The sequence below is a fragment of the Kogia breviceps genome, chromosome 16 (genome assembly GCF_026419965.1).
Source record: "Kogia breviceps isolate mKogBre1 chromosome 16, mKogBre1 haplotype 1, whole genome shotgun sequence".
Lineage (NCBI taxonomy): Eukaryota > Metazoa > Chordata > Mammalia > Artiodactyla > Physeteridae > Kogia > Kogia breviceps.
This window is the reverse complement of record NC_081325.1, coordinates 74,188,307-74,209,954: the sequence shown is the minus strand read 5'-3', so window position 1 is coordinate 74,209,954 and position 21,648 is coordinate 74,188,307. Positions and strand designations below refer to the sequence as shown.

Sequence of the window (21,648 nt, the reverse complement as noted above, 5' to 3'; positions counted from 1 at the left end):
TCACAAGCCAGATACTGTTATCTTCAACTTACAGAGAGTTGTAAGTGACTCATCCAGGCCTAGTGCAAAGGCAGTGGCCAAAGTCAACAATAGGACAAACGCCACGGGAATGGGGAGACAGAGGGCAACACTCAGCTTGGCTCAGTTGGTTTAACACACATTCACTGAGAATCACGGAATCGTTAGCCCCAGTGCCAGAAAACAAGGGCCCAGAGTGGCAACAGAGAGGTGTCTCTCCCCGCTCCCAGGAAGATGGAGCAGACGTGTGGGAATTTCGGGAGGGAGGTGAGCACAGGGTCCAGTGGGTGACCTGGAGCGGGAGCGACCGACCCAACCCAGGGGTTCAGGGACATTGCACGGAACCACTGGCGACGTGGCAGAAATGTGAGGAATGCAAGAATTTCCAAGCAGAAAGTGGGAGAGGGAAATGGAGACAATAGTGCGGTCAGTGTTTGCCAGGAAAGGAAAGAGCCCCAGACCCTGAGAGACCATTCGTGTCTGCTGACTGGGGAGCAAGGCGGTAGAAGCCAAGCTGTTATGGGAGCAGGGCGCCGGACGACAGAGGCTGCCTGCCCTTCGCCTGCCCCAAGGGAGTGTTATCTGGGGGTCCCAGGAGCCAAAGGTGAGTGATAGGCAAGGAGGTCCTGGGAGGCCAAACAGGGGAACCCAGGAGAGGCTTCAAACATCTCGCATTGGACAGCGTTTCCTAGCAATGGGCAGAGCTCTCTAATTTGGAGCTCAAGGAAGGATGCTGCACTGGAGAGTAGCTTGGTTTTATAGCCATCTTAGTGATTCATTTTTGTAGCCTTTATTTCATCAGTCAGGCAATCAATTAGAAAATTTCAATCTGTGTTACTTGCTTTAGAATAATATGGTAGATTATCAATACCTCTTCGCGTGTGTTTTAAACATCAACTATTCATAGTCCAGAAAAGTGCAAAATAAGTACTCTAAATTTTGCATTAGTTTGCAAATCACCTTCTGAAAATAGTATTTACCAATGATTTTTAAATACCTACAATGTGGTCTGTTTTATGCATGTGGGCTTTATCTTAGGGAATAATCTAGGTCATCTATTTTAAGCACCACAGTAGGAAATGTATAATTTGTATTTTATTGTTTTATTAATAAGTCTATTCTCCATAAGTTGTTTTATTAGATCTTATAGTAAAGGGAAGTTGCGACAAGCATCATTTTTCTCACTGTTCTCTACCGACAACATTTTAAGTCTTATTTCTCTCTACCATGATTAAAAATAAACAAATGATTTCAGTTATTGAAAAACAACTAAACTATGAAATCTAAATAAGGAACAAACTTTCAGTTATTATCATGCTAAGTTTGGCAAATATCAATCCCACTGTGACATCTATTACTCAGATTAATATGTTGTGTCTCTTTCTGAAATTGCCTGTTGTATCAGATTATAACCGAGCAGATCTTTGAGAGAAAGCTCTGTGTGTGCTGTGTCTTCCCGACGAGAAAGGCCGTTTCCCATGCTCCAGAGACCCACTTTGGGATGTTTGAGCAATGCAGTTTTTGCCATCCCATGAAGGGCTCTGTTCAGACGACCCCAGAGGTGCCCCTTTCTCCTGGGTGGCCTGGTGGCGTGCACCTCAGTGCTCCTCCAGGAAAGACTTCCCGGGTGGACTGTGGGGAGTGTGGACAGCAGCCTGCAGACCTGCAGGACCCACTGCTGCTTCGGCTGTGGGCCCGCTCCTGCAGCAGCCCCCCAGCCAGCGGGCAAGCCCCCCCATAGGGATACCAGGCCCCACTAGTAAGAAATCTTTGTTCCAGGGTTCTATATGTGTTAATATGTTTTCACTTCTTTCTTACCGCGAGTTTGTAAACTCCACGAACACAGGAGCCACACCAATGTTATTCACCCGTTTTCACAGCGGGAGCACAGCTCTTGGCACCTAGCGGGTGTTACGGCCTGACTGTTTGTGTCCCCGCCAACACATAAAAATTCGTATGTTGAAGCCCTAGCCCCCGCTCCTGCCACAATATGGTGGTATCTGCAGGTGAGGCCATTGGGAGGTGATTAGCTTCTGATGAGATCATGAGGGTGGGGCCTCCACAATGGGATTAGTGCCCTCATAAAGGCTTTCCCTGTCTCTCTCCCTTCCCGCACGCTTGCACCAGGGAAAGGCCTCGTGGGACATAAAGAGGAAGAGGGATGGCACCAGAACCAAACCTTGTCTGCACTCTGATCTCGGACCTCTAGCCTCCAGTACCAGGAGAAATAAATTTCTGCTGTTTAAGCTGCCCCATCTATGTCGTTCCAACAGCAGCCAGAGTGGACAGCTCCACACTGGATCATCTGACGCCTATCACAGCTCTGTTGTGGTCTGCAGCTCTTCCTGCCCCACCCTGCTTGCCCCCTCTTACATAAGTAACAGAGCTCACTGCAGTGCAGAGGCCTGCCTGTCCAACCCTGCACAAGTGGTGCCCCTCCCCCAATAAACCTAACGGCACATCTCACACCACCCTTGAAAATATTCCAGCGGCTTTCGGTCAGGATGACGATCAAAGTCAGAGCACAGCGTCTGAGCACAGTGTCAGAGCACAGGGCCTGGCATCCCTGCCCTCCAGCCTCACCCCTCTCACCCCGTCTCTGTCTCTCTGTGTTGCTGTATGTGCCACCCGGTGTTGGCACATGTGGCTCCCTCTCCTGCAGTTAAACTTTCACTCTCCCTTCAGAGCTCAGCTTGAATTATCCCCCCTCAAGAAAGCTCACCCTGACTTTGCTGATGAAGCAAATTCTCCTATTATTCTTTTTTTTTTTTAAGTATTTTTTTTAACCTGTGTTAACTAATTTTGTTTAACTTTTTATTTTATTTTGGAGTATAATTGATTAACAGTGTTGTGAGTTTCAGGTGTACAGCACAGTGATTTAGTTACACATTTTCCTACTTAGGTAGGTTGTTACAGAATATTGAACAGAGTTCCCTGTGCTGTACAGCAGGTCCTTGCTGTTTATCCATCTTAAATACAGCAGGGTGTACGTGTCGATCCCAGATGCCCTAACTACCCCTTCCCCCACACCCCCAACCATAAGTTTGTTCTCTAAGTCTGTGAGTCTGTTTCTGCTTTGTATCATTTCTTTTTAGAGTCCTCATATAAAGGAACCAGTATCTCTTCTTAGAAGCACTCCAGTTGTTACTTTGATGTTCATCATTACAATTGGTTCCCTTAGCATTTGTTTCTCCCACTAAATTGTAAGCTCCCAGAGGGCCGAGGGCAGGGCTCCTTGGTCCTGCCGTTGCTGGTTTGCTCACCATGTTGTCTCCAGCATGAGGAGCAATAGCTGACCCTAATTAGATGCTCAAACAGCATTTGCTGAATAAATGAACAAATAAAATTGTATAATAATCATGAAAAGGTTGAGGTTCCTCCATGCCAAGTTCCATGATTAAAAGATGAGAAAATGTTGTTTGGTTTCCTTTCTGTGCTTTTGCAAGTCTTTTTCCCAGTTTCTCTTCCTGGAATCAGTCAATACAATGAACGAGTAGAGAACTGAACTCTGAGATCCAGCCCTAAACAAAGTTCAGTATTCGTAAACATTTAACCCACGACACCATCCCAAACAGCCAACGTTGGTGTGAATCGCAGACATGTGGTATGGACCTGTGGGGAGCTTCTCTGTGGGTTTTAATTGAATTGGGAGTTGGCGGTCCCTCCCTACCACAAATGGAAATGTTTTTAAACCTCCAGAAAACTTCCACGTTTGAACCAACTTTCATTCCTTCCTACTGCAAAGTTCAGAAGTGAGAAGTTCCTCATGCTTGACTCCCAAAACTCAATTCTATCCTAAGCTGGGCTTTTCTATCCAGTACGGTGGCTAAATACGTCAGCCATTGACTTAAATTTCCCATCCCCAGGTCAGCAGTATTGAACCCATAAATCCGCAAGGCAGTATTAACAATTCAGAAAGAATGAACCATTTCAATAGGAACACATTTCTTTCTTCAGCCTCAGTGAGGAATCAGAAATGCCTAACATCAGCAAGGTTAGTGAGCCCTATAAGCCCGTAACCTGCACATCTTTTCAACATATGAGGAGCATGTGATGTGAAGAAAAGGATGAAACTGTAAAGATTTTTATGGCTTCATGCCCCTAATAATAAGCTCCATGCAGGCAAATAGTTTCACCTGGGTTACCCATAGCCTAAAACAGTTCTTGGCACATAACTCAATAAATATTTCTCGAATGATGAATGAGTGAATGGGCAAATGAATCTAACACTTAGTAAGTTCCAGACACTTTTCTAAGTACCTGACATGTAGCAACTCATTTCACCCTGACGACCAGTTTATAAGGCGGCCACTACTACTCTGTCCGTTTTCGGATGAAGAAACTAGAGGGAGAGGGGAAATACCTGTGCAAGGCCATCAAGCTTGACGGTACCTGTTAAGGGTGGGCCTGGTCCCTGCTATGGCCAGACCACAAAGCCAATGCTCTCCCAGGCAATGGGCCCAGTTCTCACCATCAATGACACCCTATGGCTCCAAGTCTATGTTTCCACGCTGCACTGACACCCAGTCTCATACATCTTCCCGGATTTCTAGGCATGGAGAACACTAGTCTGGCACATCCTACTACCACCCAGTGAAAGGAAAGTTTGTCTACTGATGTATTTTCTCTGCTGAGCTGAGTTACCCACCTGAGAAGAGTTCTATTATGCAGAGCAGGTAGGGGTGACAGGTCCTCGAGGCTGAAGGAGAAGCAGCTGCCTTTTTGCTGAGGTCTGTTTTCCATATTTGTTGGCTTCACTAGGTTGTGACTGTGAAATGGGATCACGCTTCTTTATAAGACCTGAGTGGTTATGGCAAAGCCCCCCGGGGCCTTCATCCTGATCTTGCATCCATGCCTTTGTCTCCGCTCTTTGGGATACAGCATCTCCCGAAGACAAATGCCCGGTGTTACCCCACACCTTCTTGTAGAAGGACTTCTGCCCTCCTAATCTCCCCAGCACAGATGACAGCAATGGTGACCTTTAACAAGAATGTACAGGAGGTTCACGGTCAGCAGAGAGACGGAACCGTGTGTCACAGTCACTCCTGGAACTGGGCACTCAGACCTGCAGGCCCCACTGGACCTCAGCATTTCTGCCCAGCCCGGGGTGCCCAGCTGAGGGCAGTCGCTTCTACCTCCATCAGTGGAAACTTTGGTGGTTCCAAACCTCCGAGTCCCAGAGAGGTTTTGCTCTCCCAGTCTCAGGCTCTCCTCAGTGAGAGCAGCCACAGCTATTTCCCCCAGGGTGGACCCCGTGGCCCACACGCTAGTGTCTAACACAGAAGGCCTGTACCAAACAGTGACAATAATTCACAGAGCAATATGCAAAGTCTGCCTGATTCAGTTTCAAATAACACCACGTGTGGGAACCCGCCAGCCCCATTCCAGAAACTGTGCTGAGCCCAGTTCCATGGTTTCCATGCGACACAAGGGGAGAAAACACCAGGCCTGCTGGTCCCTCACACCAGGGTCCAGTTTTCCAACGTACCACCTAAGCACTTAGGGAAGAACTCTCTCTCTCTCTCTCACACACACACACACACACACACACACACACACACACACACACACGCCCTCTAAGAGCAAGCAAGGATTTTCAGATACAGAGCGCTTTAAGTCACGGTTCAAGAGGGAGGAAGAGCATTAGATACGATTCTGCAACAACACAGTCTTGGTAAAGCCTACCACTGACATTACTCAGCAGAACGGTGATCCGCCCGGCACAGCACACCTGCCTTCACCTTGTGCCGGGCGCTCAGCCCTGTCCAGATACCGCCCACTTGTGCTTCCAAACCCCCTCCCCCTCCCAGCTCGCCGGGCTCTCTGCTCTCTGACCTGTTCGGTGTACAGTGGCCTCCGAATCCCAGTTTGGCTTGGCCACTGAGGAGTCCAGAGGGAGACTGGGAAGAAAGTTGAGATCTTTATCCCTCCAGCTCCCTCCCCATGGGGTCCCCTGGAGCTGGCTGTGTCCCTCCATCCTCCAAAGGCTATTCTCTCTTCATGGTTCTCCCAGGTCCCCATAACCACCCCTCCCCTTGTCCCTCTGGGTCCAGGGGTGGCGACAGATCTGTTTTGTCAGCACTCCCACACAACACACCCACACCTTTGTAAGTGGTCCCTTTAGTCAACCCTTCCTGAATCACCCTAACGTGAGATGCCAGCCATCTCCTGGCAGGCCCACTGACTGACACAAGGGCTTTCCCAGAATAGAGCTGTATGACTGAAAGAGCTGGACATATTCAAGCAAAGGATGAGTCTTCTAGTAGTTTCTGAAACTACCAAATGCTTGAAGTTCCTGTAGGGTAGCGTTCCTACACCCTATTCTTTTCTCCTCTTCTATCTCCACCCAACACTCTCCTCCTCATGCTATAGCTGGGCTGTTGTTCCCAAACACAATAAAGAAAAGTGTCTGAAAGTGAACAAGTCTTGGCACCTATAGGCAAAATATATTATTCTACTTGTTTTCCTATGAGCTGGAAAAGAAACAACATGAAAAGGAGAGGCATGTTATTAGGAGCTGGACAACCCCCATCCCGGCCTTTCTAGGCTGATGTTTAGGACTTTATTGCTTTAGAGTTTCTGTTTTATAGAGAACATTGGCCGCAGGCATGTTTCTTTCCTTTCTAACCACTTGCTTTTCATATATTATTAAACATTTACCCCTAGACCAAGGTTCTATTACATTTTTAACTTTTAATATTTCTCAAATGATTTGAAAATGACCATTTAGAGCAATGTTAAAAGGGCCCATAGATATATTATAATTATGGTACCCTTAACCAAGGAATGGTAATTGGCGGTCTTATGAAATACCCTTTGGGGATTAGGGAGCTACATGCTGTATTGAGGAAATAGTCAGGAGAGTCAGGAGGAAACAGTGAGATGGATGCAAAGCAGAAGTTTGGGACAGGGTTGGGGAGGGAGGGTTCTAGGCTCTCCGTGGGTCTGGTGATCTGGAAGCAGACCTGGGCTCGGCGTCCGGGATAACTGTCCGCTGCGACCGAACGTGGTCTGCAAGTATGCGTCTCCCCGTTGTCTCTCGCTGGGAAGGGCAAGCTGGTGGTGGACACAGTGGGGAGGAGCCTTCTGCTTCCCTCTGGGAGTCTTCCGTTCTCCGGAGGAGGTTTATGCAGGTGAGTGTCCAGAGAGCCCAGGGCATGGATTTCCCACTGCCTGGACCACGTCTACCCTACTGTTTTTTGTGCTGACTGATTGGGTTCAATCATCAGAATGGCCTCAGAAGTCACTAACATGATCTTTGCCTCCTTAGTTTTCAAGAGACTGATAGCACCTCACTCAGTGATAGGGTCCCTCAAACCACCCGGTTCTACTGGGCCCTGCATGGAGCGGAGGTGGCATCAAAGCCTTCACCGCCACCACTGCCACTTTCCCTTCCCACTAAGTCAGAGGAGCAGGGTGGGAGGCAGCAAGGAGGACATGGAAATACTAGGATGGCAGGATGAAAAGAGATCTGGAATGTTCATCCCACCGGACGGACTTGGAGAAGGGCCCTGGTTCCAAATAAGAGGACCTAAGTTCAAGTCTGGAATACTTAAATTCTCCAGACTGTCTCTCAGTAGGAAAATAAGAGACACTGCCGACATTCCCCGGGCTGATGTGAAGAGTAAGCAAGAGGAGAAATACGCAGGTGTCCGGCACAAGGACCAACAGGTAAGGAACAGGCTGTAACTTAATAGAATAATATTAGACAGTGTGAATTTGAGTCTCACTATTCTTTCTTTTTCTTATCCCATGAAATGCCCACCATTTCCTCAACGGGAATTTTCTGGACGTTTGGCCTCTGAAGGAAAGGACTAGAATACAGCACCCTCTGTGGACACCAGTGCAGTTTCAGTGGCCAGTGACGTGGCTCCCAGGAGATGCTCCAGCTCTGCTCTCTGGCAACCGCCATGCATAAAAAAGGACGGACATGCACTGGGCAAGACGGGAACGGCTGGGAAGGGGGAGAGGTCCAACCACAAAATACGAAAACCTGATGAAACATAGCACTAATGAGCCTAAAGACAAGGAAACTCTAGAGGAGATTACTAGGCGCCTTCGATAGTAATAATAATGATAATCCGTGACTGAGTCGCCTCTGTATGTCTTATACACATTTCCTCGAATATTCACAACCACCCTGTAAGTCAGGTTTTATAATCGGCATTTCACAGGAGAGGAGACCGAGGGTCAGAGAGAATGGGACCCTGTCTGCCCGCGAATCCTTCTCACTCTACCCACTGCCTCCCTCTGAGAGCTGACTGCTGTCACAGAGTGGAAACTAGGCCTGTTTCTTTTCAGGTCTGAAGCATGTAACTAGGAACAATGGGTGGAAATTACAGGAAGACAGATTTCAGTTCGATAGCAGGAAGAACTCTGTAACCCTGGGGTTGCTCACAGACGGAAGGCGCTGCCTTTGGAGACTCAATTTCCCATCGCTGGAGAAATCTGGGCATTGTTTGAAAGAGGGGTTCTGGAGAGGAGAATGGAGGAACAAAAGCACATCTGCATTCGATGACTTTTAAGGATCCTTTCCACTCTCCAAAATGTGTTCAGCCCATGAAACAATCAATTCCCAAGATCAGAGGAGAGAGGGCATCTTGGCTTTCCCCGTCATGTTCTCCCACAATGACCGAGCAGAAGCTCTGATATTCCAGGGCTCTGGGGGAGAGTGCCCCCAGGTCCGCCGCCTCCAGCTCATCCCATACACCGAGATACCCTCAATTCACGAGATTTCAATAAGTCCTGAAACGGAGCCCACTGTCTCAGCTCGTGTGTGATCTTAGCTGGGAAGCGTCCTGAGCCCTCAACCCCGAGAGCAGTACCACCTTCCAGCCTCTTTAATCCTTACAATCATGCATTTGGGCCAAGTAATTTAATATCTCACAAAACCTTAGCAAAATAAAATGAAATATAACATGTACTATAGAACAACTTTCTTGCACACAAAGCTTTCTAAAGAAGGCCAGCAAATGTGTTCTAGACATCTCCCAAAGTTCACATTGTATTGTGAAACTCTTTTTAATGAAGCTGTTATTATGCTACAAGAATGCAATAAAACATCTGAAACCTGAAATGTCCTATTTTTATCACCACCTATAAAATTTTCAAAAGGGCCAAAACGATTTGTTTCAAAATGTGTACAGAAATAATTGGATTGAGAGTTTTCATGTCAATTTTCCATTTGGAATGAAATCTAGAGACTGTTACTTCATAAACCACTGCAACTTATGAGCACAAAATGAAAAGGGTAAAATATTATGGAATACAAGTATAATCAAACACAACATATCCTAGAAGGAACCACTGATTTACCATCTCCCAGTGTGGGGTTCAGCACAGGGACCTCTTTTATATCAGAAATTGTTCAGAAATAATTAGTTTTAATGGAATCCCCTAATTACTTCTGGAAAGAGAAATGCTATATACATGAACCTCTGTATGTGAACACATAATACTAAAATACTAAAGTGCTAATCCTACATTGGTTAATTTTTAACCACAATAGTATTCTGGATTGTTCAGAAGGGTGATATACCAACACCCTTAATTTTCTCTTTGCAACCCAAACCCTTATTCCCTTTTGTAAAACTCTGGCAAAAATCTAATCCTTAGATGCCAAGCAAATACATTTTAGCATACAAATTGAACATAAGAAGTTTCTTTCAGATTGTGATTTGTTATAACAGTCCTGCCAAATGACCAGAAATTAATCATGTACCCAAATGTGTAAGTATTCAGGAAGATGTTACTTATCTCATGATTTCAGATTTAATTTTAATTTCAAACCTTTCTTAAAGCCATTCTTGAAGATCAGTCACTTAGGAAACAGACAAACCCCCCCCCAACTGCAAATCAAGTCTCTGGTTTTGGTGGGAGTCCTTTCCAAAGCATCCATCTCTGTCACTGTATCCAGGGCACTGTCTTTCATGAACCGCTTCCAGAATGAAGTAGAGCAATTCTGTTTACCACCTGGCTCTCTTGAGCAGCAAAGTTTTTTTCTATGAGAAAATATAAAACTGATCTGCCCCTTAGTCTAGACGTATAGCTTTCCAAGGGCCTCACCCATCTTCTCATCCATTCCAAATGGATAGAATTTTAGATGGACCAGTAACCAGAGGTGAAAGGAAGAGAATCTTATTTCATGGGTTTACTTAAGTTGTTTTCAAAGAACATAGGAATTGGAATCAGTTTTTTAAGAACACCACCATCCCTGGGAACTGGCCCAATATTTATTTTTTACTATGTGACAATTGAGCACATTTCCAGAAATACAGTAGAAAGCACTGCATAGTGGAGGCATCAAGGGTCTTATTTAGCTGTTGCAGATGTTGGTGGTTAAAACTACCCAGCTTTCACTGGCTGATCTGGAATCAGATCTCCTACCCTTGGTAACAGTTCTAACCACGCAGGTTTATGCTAACATGCTAGATGAAATCGCAGTTGGGGAAAAAAAAAAAAAAGCTGCTACAACAAGAGTGACTGCTCTTTTAACTGCTCTTTTAATTCAATGGATTGTCTGCGTGTACGAAGTGAGTGTGGGTTTCAGTCGTGGAGTGGGTTTTTCCCTCCGTCTTTCTTTGGTCCCCCAGAACAAACACACTGTGCAGTGACAGGCACGGTCAAGGTCACAGAGCGTGAGTCCTCCAGCTCCTACTGCTGTGAAATTGGTAAAATTGGTGTCCATTGGAGGGTAAAGAGTATTCTTATCTCTATCATGCAAACTCAAAAAAATTGAGGCCACCCAGATTCCACCTAACTCATCTGCTTAGAATCCTGAAGGATAAGGTAGAATTCTGTGGGCTAAATCAATCTTCAGTGAAAGACTGTCCTCTTAGGATTGACTGATAATCAATCAACGGGCCCTAAAAGGTCATGGTGGACCCGCTGCGTGGATCTGATCGGCTCGCGCTTCCGAAGCCCAGCCGTGCGCTCCTCCAGCTGGAAGGGCAGCTCCAGAACGCGCGCTAAGGTGCCTGCCAGGCTGGAATCTGTCCCCTTGCTTACTCTAGGCAAGTCACTTACCCTCTCTGAGCCTCCGTTTATCTGTGTAGTGAATATTGTAACAGTGCCCACCTACCTCGTAACTCTGTTGCGCGGATTTAGCGCGTTAACACTTCGGTCAATTAAAGAATAAACGTCTTTCCTGAAAGACTTGGACTGCTGACATTTTGGAGCGAGAAATTTTCATAGAGACTCACGAAAGAGAAACTTTTAAAAGTGGTGCCCGAGGACAGCTGGAGGGAAAGCTATGAGCTCCTATTCACCCCCTCTTTCCACCTCCTAGGAGGCTCCCCCAGCCTCTGTCCCCACTTCTCATTCTGTTCTCTAGTTTCCCTGAGGCATGAAAATAGACCCAGCTCCTTACAGAACCCTTTCCCCACCTCTTGCCAGTGGCTCAGAGTTAGGCTTTTAGAGATTTAACCACGGAAAGGAAAAAGAGCTGATAATTCTTTGATTCTAATAACATCTGCCTATTGATAAGAGCGTTTGACTTAGCTCAAGGTAAGTGTATCATTTCAGACCTCGTGACACAAGGAAAAATTTTTAGCAACAGAAGGGTCTTCCTTCCTAGCCTTCTTCGTACCATACGGCTCACCCCACTTCTTAAGACTACTGTCAGCCTCAGAAATACAGAGGTAACCCTGTGTTAACAGTTCTCTTTCAGGAAACTACTTGACTGCACTCAAAAGGGCAGTCAGTGTGATCAAAATCAGTCTTAGAGAACCAAGTTCATTCACATTGCAATTCAGATATAAACGTTCAGATAAAAGTGTTTTAATCTTTCATCACGTGTGTTGTTATGTATAATAACAGAAAAACACCTAAGAGGCTCCACTGTATAAGTTACGAAGTCTGATTTATATAGCTGTAATTTTTCGTGTGTTATTTTTGTGTGTGTAATCAAACAATAAAGAACAAATATCTCACGATTTCCGACGGGACTGTCTGTGTGGTTCCAATAAAAGTTGGACCTCCTCTGAGTGGTAAACGTTTGTCTTTCTCTCCTTTCTGTATCTTTCCAGCCCGCCTTGGAGCAGGGGCTGTTGTAACCAGGGCTCGGTTACAAGCACGGGGGATTGACCGCGCTTGCCGCTAGGGGGAGCCGAAGGGAAGACAGTGACCGGGTCTGCGGAGGAGGGAGGTGAGCCGCAGGTGATGGAGGCTGTGTCCAAGCCGAGGGGAGAAGGGGCGGCGCCAGGAGGGGCCGGAACCCCGGCCGGACATCAGGGGCCCTTAGGGAACCGGTCATCCGTGTCTTCGGGTTAATGATAAGGTGCCCCCATAAGGAAGAAAAGCAAGGTTGCCAGGGGCTTCCGTTTCTGAGCCGAGGGGGAAATCTCTCTTCCCACTTTCATCCGTGCTGACCAGCGAGGGGTGCAGGGCAACGCGCTCACGGTCTCCGTGAGGGATCTTCGAGCTGTTATCAGCCACGACGTGGAACCCTCCGAGAACGTGCTTGGCTTCGTTTTGGTGGTGTTTAGTTTTCCTCCTTAGCACAGGTTCCTTCCATAGCCTCAGTGAGGTGTAACTGGGGACGGGGTGCCGGGCTGGGAAGGGACAAGGCTAAGTGCAGGGCTGCAAATCAGCCCCAGCCACGGGTTCAATAGGAACGAGCCCTGCACCTGTGGTTTCAAACAAACGAACACAAAAATCTCTCCTCCCAAACGTCATGTCCTAGTCAGCGTTTCCCCAAGATCACGGCAGAAGCTGCTGTTGAAAGGGATCGTTAATTGTCTGGGTTCAGTCATTGATATGAACAAACCCGCTGAGGCCAGCTGGGCTTTTGTCACTGTGGCTCACAAGGGACATTGTTCCAGCACAGGGGGTCCCAGGGGGATAAGGGAAGGCAGAGGAGATGGGGAAGGAGGAACCTAGGCAGCCCGCCGGGCCCAAACAAGCAAGTCCAAGGGCAGGAAGACCGTCCTCCCAGCCCACCTCCCCCCCCCCCCCGCCCCCAGTCAGCCCTCACCGGGAGGGGCCAGAACTTGTCTCCACGGAGTCTTTTGTGCCAAGTTAGAATCTGAATCGTACCCATAAGACAATGGGAGACCTTTGCTAGCTCTGCCATCATTCTATCACATTATTCTAATTCTTGGCATTGCATTTACCACTATCTCATAATGACTTAGCGGTTCACTCATTCCTTTATTCATTTCTGTACCGTAATTGCCTGTATCTCCCCACTGAAATGTAAGCTCCACGAGAGCAGAAACTTTATTTGCACCATTCAACCATGGCAGGCCCAGAATATAATGTAGGCAAGACATTGCAAGTGTTCAGTAACTATTCCTGCATGAATCAAAATGTGTATTTGAGGAACTGTCCCCCAGCAGAAGTGTGGGTGATGGATTGTGATTTGGGGGATGGAAGGATGGAGCAAAATTGGAAACCGACACAGGAAGCATGCATGTAATGTACCCCGTGTCCACTCCCAGGTGGGCTGAGACATCTATGCTGGGAGGTGGAGCCTGGGTCCACAGCGTGCAGGGCAGGGAGGCACTTAAGGCCGAGTGGGGGGGGAGAATCAGGCAATGCAAAAAGTGGGCAGTGCAGAGAGGCCAGGTGCAAACAGAAGTATAAACCAGGGGGCAGGGAACCCTGGGGACCCAGGCGCGGGGCTAGCTACAGCCAGGGTGCTAGATGTCATGCATCTCCGCTTCCCCCAAAGAAATGTAAGTCAAAGAAGAAACAGCCTGAGTGGAGCCCGGGGAGAAGCGATGCTTAATAAGGGCTGGACGGGTCAACAGGTGTTTAAAAGGGGACAGTGGTGGCTACAGCGGTGCCAGGCCCCCCGCATCGTCCTCCAGCTGCTGGAAGTGTTGGTGGCTCTGGGCCCTCTGCGGAGCCCCTCTCTGGGAATTGGCCCCAGTGAAGGGAGCCGCCCTGCCCTGGCTCACGCATCCAGTGACTGGTCCATGGAGGAAGGAGAGAGCGGCCTGGAGCTCCCTCGTGGTAGGCCAGCTCTAAAAGGCCGTCCCAGCTCAGGCTCCAGTGGGGCCACCAGAGGCCCTGTTACAGCCACAGCAACAGTTCAACTTCTGCCACTCAGGGCTACTTCTGTTATTCCTCGCTAGGCAAAGACACCACGGTTGCTCCTCAGGAAACTCGTTTCACACAAATCTTCATCTCCACGTCTGTCTCCCAGAGAACCTAACCTCAGAGAGTTGGTGCCAGGAGTCGTCCAAGGAAATAAACTCTAAAACGGAATTGCAGCACTGGATCATCCACCTGCCAGCTGGAAACAAAGCCCCATCCCTGGAGGTGGGTGAGGCCCTGACAGTCCTCGGCTTGCCGGAGAAGCACGGCTGTTAGAACCTTTATTGTGATGTACTGGGAGACAGGTGTACGTGAAACTGAACCGGCCATGACCGTGGTGAAGCTGGGTAGTGGGTACGAGGAGAAGCATCTATGTAGTCTCCAGTTTGCATATATTTAAAATTTTTGCATAATAAAACGTTAAAAAACAGAAAGGGAGTGGATATCCATGAATACTGTTTAGGCAGCAAATATAGAAAACCAGGAAACCAACCTTTTCTGCTTCTCTCAGCAGCTCCGTCCGAGGCATTGGGGATGCAGCGTTGAACAAAACAGGTGAAAATTCTTGCCCTTATGAAGATTACATTCTAGTGGAGGAAACAGACAATAAACAAAATAATTGGTACTGGGAAACTGTTTTTGTGCACCTGTGTGTTGACCCTGCTTTCTCTTCCCTCCCCTAAGGGCACAGGTTGTAGCCTTGAAAACAACATCACTGGTTCAGGGATCAAGGCAGTGCAATGAACATATCCTATGAAGGTACGAGGATCACAGATTACACAAGTAAGTTCCTCTTTGGCCATGCTGTTATGTACCCCTTAACCCATAAAGTAGAAATACAGTTTCCTTCTCCTCAAATCTAGCAGGACTTACAGCCTGGAAAGAATCACCTGCAGGGAACCCAGTGCCAATGATGCATTCCACTGGGTGGATTTCTACTATGGCTCTACAAGATGCAAAGGGACTACAGCAGCTCCACACCCTACCTACCACCTCTGTCATTCAGTTTGGCTGGGAAGACCACAGTCTCCTTGCCCAGACGCTAAGCAAAAGCTCCACTCTGTGTGGTCAGCTCTGACTGGGTCACGTACCCTAAACCAATGATTGGCATCTGATGAACAGAACGCGCTGATTGACTTTAGCTGTCTTATGCTCCCTTCCCAAGCTGCGGGTGGAGCCTTGCACAAGGAATAATCACACTACGAATGGCAGGGTTTGTTTTGACAGCTGCGTTGACAGGACTTGATGATGAGTTTTAAAGAAATAATAGAGCAGTGATTTTTCAATGGGGGTGCCACCACTCAGAAGGGAGTTATAAAAATTTGTGGGAGTATTTCTGATTGTCACAATTCTTGAAGGGAACTACTGGCATTTACTAGGCAAGAGCCAGGGATGTCAGATGGCGTGCCTTGCGCAGGGCAGTTTGCAAAGAGAAGGTTGCTTTGAATCCTGCGTAATTTCCACGTATCTCAGCGAAAGTTATGCCTGACTATGTGCTCTACAGCCACATGGGTTGCAAAGAGGAGATCTGTTTTCTATAACGCCGTCGCCACTCTGATCCATATCCCAACAAAGAAAACTATTTTGTCCCAACACATAAAAATAGCAAATAAAGCTGAGCTCATTTATAAGATTACCATACCTCCTCATTTTCTCACTTTAACAGTCTGAGTCTGTAACTTGTCTTGACATGGTATCAACTTTCCCAGTTCAATTTAGGATATTTCCCTCATCCTCTTATTTTACACCCTTGTGAGAAAAAGACTACAGACTATGAAGCCCCTCCAAGGTCTTCTCCGTGATGATCAGGGAAGAAGGGACCTCATACAATCAAATAGGGAAGACAGCACATACTGATTCCCAGCAGAGAAGGAAAACATGCAGCTGTAGTCAAAGGTTAGCACGTATTTAAGGGGAAAAAAATTATTTCAAAGTATTGATAATGTGCATTTTTAAAGGATTTTAGCATTTGTCCAGGAGAACATTTAGGTTCTATAAACAAATCACTGTGCTTGTCCAGGGAAGTAAAGCCTCAAGGATCTTATTGTTCATTAAGTTTTTAAACTTAGAATATACGGTATGATGATCACTTGGATACAAAAGGGATGATTTTTGTCAACACTGGAGTCATTCTGGTTTTCCTAAAGCCAGCTTGTAATCTAACATTGCTTTTAACCGGCGTCCACTCACGTCTCTGTTCTTGTCCATTCCTGAACTTTCTGTTCAGAACAACTTCTGATCTTACTTCCCTTAAATCCAAACGATTCCCTAGAAACAGATGCAAGCATCTGACCACTTCATCATGGAGTGTGAGTTTCTACTGCTGAGTAACTCATTACCCTGAAATTTAGTGGCTGAGAACAACATTTATTATTTCACATTTCTCTGGGTCAGGAGTACAGGTACAGCTCAGCCAGTTCCTCTGGCTCAGGGTGTCTGCTGAGGCTGCAATCAAGTTATCTACGGGGGCTGCAGCCTCATATGAAGGCTCAGCTGGGGATGGATCCACTTCTAAGCTCACTCATGTCGTTGTTGCAGGATTCAGTTCCATGCAGGCTTTTGGACCAAGGGCCCCAGGTCCTCACTGGCAATGGGCCAGAGGTTGTAGTACGTAGTTTGTTTCAACACGGTCCTCTCTATAGGGCTGCTTGCTTCATTAGAATAAGCAAAAACCAGAGAGAGAGAGAGGAGGAAAGTCAAAGTTTTTATAGTGTAATCTTGGAAGTGGCATCCCATCATTTTGCTGTATTCCATTCATCAGAAGCAAGTCACTTGGTCCACCCCATACTCAAGGGGAAGAGATGAAACAAAGGGATAATTTAACTGGAAGCCACGTAAGAAGCTATCTACCACACAGCCCAAGTATTTACATATAAAAATAAATGTCCCTATTATAATTGCATTCCTTTTATTTCTCTATTTTTTTATGGCTAACACATCTTATTAAGACTCTACTAGGTATAAGTTGTATTGTCAATGAATTCCATTGTAGAAGGGAAAGAGAGGACTGCAAAATATTTGCTATAAAAAGGGGGGATGTCGAATCTGCCAGAGTTGGGAAACACTATCCCAGATTATGCATAGTTCTAACAGGAATGAAGCATTAGGCAGGAAGAGATTGACAATGGAGCAGAGAGAGGGAACAGAAACCCCTGAGGGGCTTCCCTGGTGGCGCAGTGGTTGAGAGTCCGCCTGCCGATGCAGGGGACACGGGTTCGTGCCCCGGTCCGGGAAGATCCCACGTGCCGCGGAGCGGCTGGGCCCGTGAGCCGTGGCCGCTGAGCCTGCGCGTCCGGAGCCTGTGCTCCGCAACGGGAGAGGCCACAACAGTGAGAGGCCCGCGTACCACCAAAAAAAAAAAAAAAAAAAGAAACCCCTGAAAAGACAGAGGAGATGGGAATCAGAGCATGTTAAATGGGTTGGATTTTGATAAGTACAGAAAGATATGTGTCAAAGAAACTCAGAGGAAATAGGATAATTACTTTCAAATACCTGAATGGGCAACCTGTGAAAGAGGACTTAGATGTTTAATATTGCCCTAACCGGTAGGATTTAGACCAGTGAATGGGAATGAGAAGGCACAACAATACATGAATAGAAAAGAAGTGATTTTTACCAATCAGAGCATCCAGAGATCAACTAGGCTGCCAGAAGATGGGCTTAACAAACCTTACTTCATGTTTGCATTGGATCTATGCCTATGCTACCTCACCACATGATGGAAAGACTAGAACAGGAAGTGGCTGCAGTAAATGTCCATTAAGATTTCTTCTAACCACAGGTTCTTGGACATTCTGAAGCATCATCTAATAAGAGCCTGTTTTGTGAAGACATGTGTGCTAGACCCTTTGTGCATTCTCAAGGAGCTTGTCGTTTAGAAGAAGAGAAGCTTTGTCTTTTTAGTTTATGTCCTGCTTCTATGGAAGCAGAAGTCAGCATCTCCTCTACGTTCCAGCTGTTAGAGGGCAGAAGGTACTGACTAGAACGACAACAGTACGAGACAAATGGACTAAGTCCACCGGAGGCTAAGTTAAGTTATTCCTTCGTTCAAAGGTGTGTACTGAATACCTTCCGTATGCCAGACCTGTGTTCATTTTTGGCCACTGTGCTAGAGGCTAGTTTCAATTTTCATAGCAAGCTATCCTCATCTGAGTGAAACTAGGTCAGGGAGACAGAAGGACCTAAGCAGAGCTTAACTAGTTCCGAAAATATCAGAGACACGACAGACTAGCATCTTGGCAAAGGTTAATTATGACAGTAGGGAAAGTCTCAGATTTGACACAGATGTGACAGTTTTCCTTTGAACATCCAGTGCTGAGGCACAGAGGAGCTGTCTTATGTTGGGTTGCTAGGAGCTGAGCCTGAGGGAGGATATCTGTTCAAGAAGTTTATTTAGAGAGTAACCTTGGGAGAAGGGTTAGGGTTAGTACAGGAGGCAGGACAGAGCAGGAGGACAAGCTAAGCCAGAACGTCGCTCCCCTGGAGATGAGCCCACAAGGAGGCTCAGCGGGTGGAGACACATACAGTCTGTCCTACCCTGAGGCCCCTAGTGCCCCTGTGTCAGGGCCACAGTCCATGTGGGTTTAGAAACAAGAATATCACTCGTGACCTTAATCAAAGCAGGCTGGGTGGTGAGGTAGGAGCACAGACTTACTGAGTGTATTCAAGAAAGGGAACGGGAAGGGAGGAATTGCAGACAGTGGCTGTAGACGGCTCTTCCGAGAAGCAGTACACAGGGTCAAGGGAGTCTTTTGTAATGGAAAAAATGACGTCCTCCTCTACGCCGACAGGGATAGTTGACTAGGGTAGGAAACACAAGGCTGCCAAGAGAAAGGTGAGGCTGGAGGGAGTCAAGGGGGGGGGGCAGCCGAGCACAAGTGGAGGGGTGGCCTAGGGGGTAATTCACCTCTGGGAAGAGGGGGAAAGCTGGACTGTAAGGGCGCATATTCATGTGACTAGGAGAGAAGGGATGGTGACGGGAGCCGCTGGAAGTTCCCTTCTGATCGCTTTTAGTTGACCCTGAACTAGACACCAGGGTCGTGAAGGAAAGCGAGGAGGACAGAAAAGGTGTTGGAGGTTTGAGGAGAGAGGAGAAGGGGTGAGGCAGTCACCTGGAGAGGGAGAAAGTAAACAGGATGAGGAAATTCACAGTTACTGAGTAACTTTACTAATTCAAGTCGTTTTGAGTCGATGACTTGAGATTACCTAGGTGTATACAGTCTGAAATCACGACTTACTGTATTCTTTCCACATCACAGTATGTCCTTTATGTCTGTTCCATTCTTGTACTCGCCAGAACTTCCAAAACGCAAAGTTCTCTTGGTTTTAATCTCCTAAGTGTCTCTCATTCTCCTCCCTTCTCTGCAACTCAACAACTGCCACCTTAGGACAAGCTAACGTGTCTCGCCTGGACACTACAGTAGCCTCTTAATTTTTTTTTTTTTTTTTTTTTTGCGGTATGCGGGCCTCTCACCGCTGCGGTCCCTCCCGTTGCGGAGCACAGGCTCCGGACGCGCAGGTTCAGCGGCCACGGCTCACGGGCCCAGCGGCTCCGCGGCACGTGGGATCTTCCCGGACCGGGGCACGAACCCGCGTCCCCTGCATCGGCAGGCGGGCTCTCAACCACTGCGCCACCAGGGAAGCGCCAGTAGCCTCTTAATTTACTCCTGACATCTTCTCTGGCCCTCATTCAATCCATTCTCTGTCCCAAAGGCTGAGTGAGTTTTCCAGTACCCAAATGCGACCCTGTCACCATCACTGTCTCCCCACAACGGTTCCCACTGCTTTTTAGCTGAAGACCCTGAACCAGCTGCGCCTTCTCCTGTCCCCAGCTTCATGCCACTCCGGTCGCCTCGCGCTGGGAGCTTCAGCCACACCAGCCTTCTCTCGGCTCTCCTCGAGCATCCCCACGCCCTTCCTCCCGAAACACTCTTGCACCTTCCCAGCGCTGCTCAGTTAACGCCAATGCAGCTTTCATTTCTTGTAAAACATGAACGGGAAGTAAAGAGAAATGGGACGGACACTGAGAATATTAATATATGATGCATTCGAGTTTTATAAGTAATCAACAGAGAAAGAGTGAAGAACAAGCAATGTTTGGAGATGGATTTACTGAGAACTTTCCACATCCGTGCATATGTTCCAGTATGCAATAAATACCAACAAAGGTAAAAAAAAAAAAAAAAAAAAAGAAATCCCTACCTGGTAACACTATAGAAAAGCTGAAGAACACCAATGACCAAAAGAAAAACAGATTTCAAAAGAGGGAGAAAAACCAGAAAAATAAAGACAGATCACCCTTAATGCAGTGGCAATTAGACTTGTAGGTGATTTCTCAACAGCAACAATGGAGACCAGAAGACAAAAGAATGATACTGTCAAATAAGAGCCATCAACCTAAAATCGCAGTCCAGTGAAACTATCTTTTAAGAACAGGGCCAAAGTAAAAGCATTTTCAAAGACTGAGAATTTGCCACTGGCAGCCCCTCACGACAGGAAAACCTAAAGGCAAATGAAAGTGATTCAGATGAAACATCTGAGATAAAGAAGAAATGAAGAGCAAAGTGGTAATAAATAAGTAAATAGGAAAACTGGCAACGTAAAACAACACTAGTGATGACAGATAGTTGGAAAAAGAGGTTAGAGAATGAATCTTCTAAGTCCTTATATTTTCCAGGTGTAGGATAAAGTTATTGATTAATTTTAGACTTTGACAATTTAAGCATGTAACTGGACTTCTAAAATTTTAATCTTTGTATTTTAACTGGAGCATTTGTCTCATTTGCATTTGAGTAATAAATTAAAGCTTAGGACTTCCCTGGTGGCGCAGTGGTTAAGCATCTGCTTGCCAATGCAGGGGACATGGGTTTGAGCCCTGGTCTGGGAAGATCCCACGTGCCGTGGAGCAACTAAGCCCATGCGCCGCAACTACTGAGCATGCACTCTAGAGCCCGTGAGCCACAACTACTGAGCCCGTGTGCTGCAATACTGAAGCCTGTACGCTCTAGGGCCCCGTGCTGCAACTACTGAGCCCACACGCCTAGAGCCCGTGCTCCACAAGAGAAGCCACCTCAATGAGAAGCCCTCGCACTGCAATGAAGAGTAGCCCCCGCTCACCACAACTAGAGAAAACCCGCACGTAGCAACGAAGACCCAACACAGCCAAAAATAAATAAATAAATAAATTAATTAATTAATTTAATTAAAGCTTAGCTGTGAAATGCAAAATTTTGAAACATTAAGGGAAATATGGAAGATGTTTATGACCTCGAGGTAAGCAAAGATTTTTTTAAAACAGGTAACAAAGACCTACCATAAAAGACATGATTGGTAAATTTGGTTATATTAAAATTAAGGACATTTGTGCATCAAAAGATGCCACAAGGAAGGTAAAAATACAAGACATAAAGTGGCTGAAGGTATTTACAGTACATATAATACCATCAGTACCATAGGATATAAAGAAAAAACTCCCATTACTCAGTAAGAAAAGACAAACAAAAAGATGTAAACAGGAATTTTACCAAAGAGGAAAGTCAAATGATCAATAAACATTTAAAAAGGTGATTAACCTTATTAGCAATATGGTAA

General features: G+C 46.6%; 1 long non-coding RNA gene across 1 annotated transcript in view; it reads right to left on the bottom strand.

Annotated features, from left to right (window-relative positions):
* Positions 1–21,648, bottom strand: part of LOC136792755 (uncharacterized) — an 89,923-nt gene that overhangs the window by 48,125 nt on the left and 20,150 nt on the right. Inside the window, exon 3 of the long non-coding RNA XR_010837102.1 lies at positions 14,552–14,645. This is a non-coding gene — a long non-coding RNA (uncharacterized lncRNA). The remainder of the gene's footprint in view (positions 1–14,551; positions 14,646–21,648) is intronic.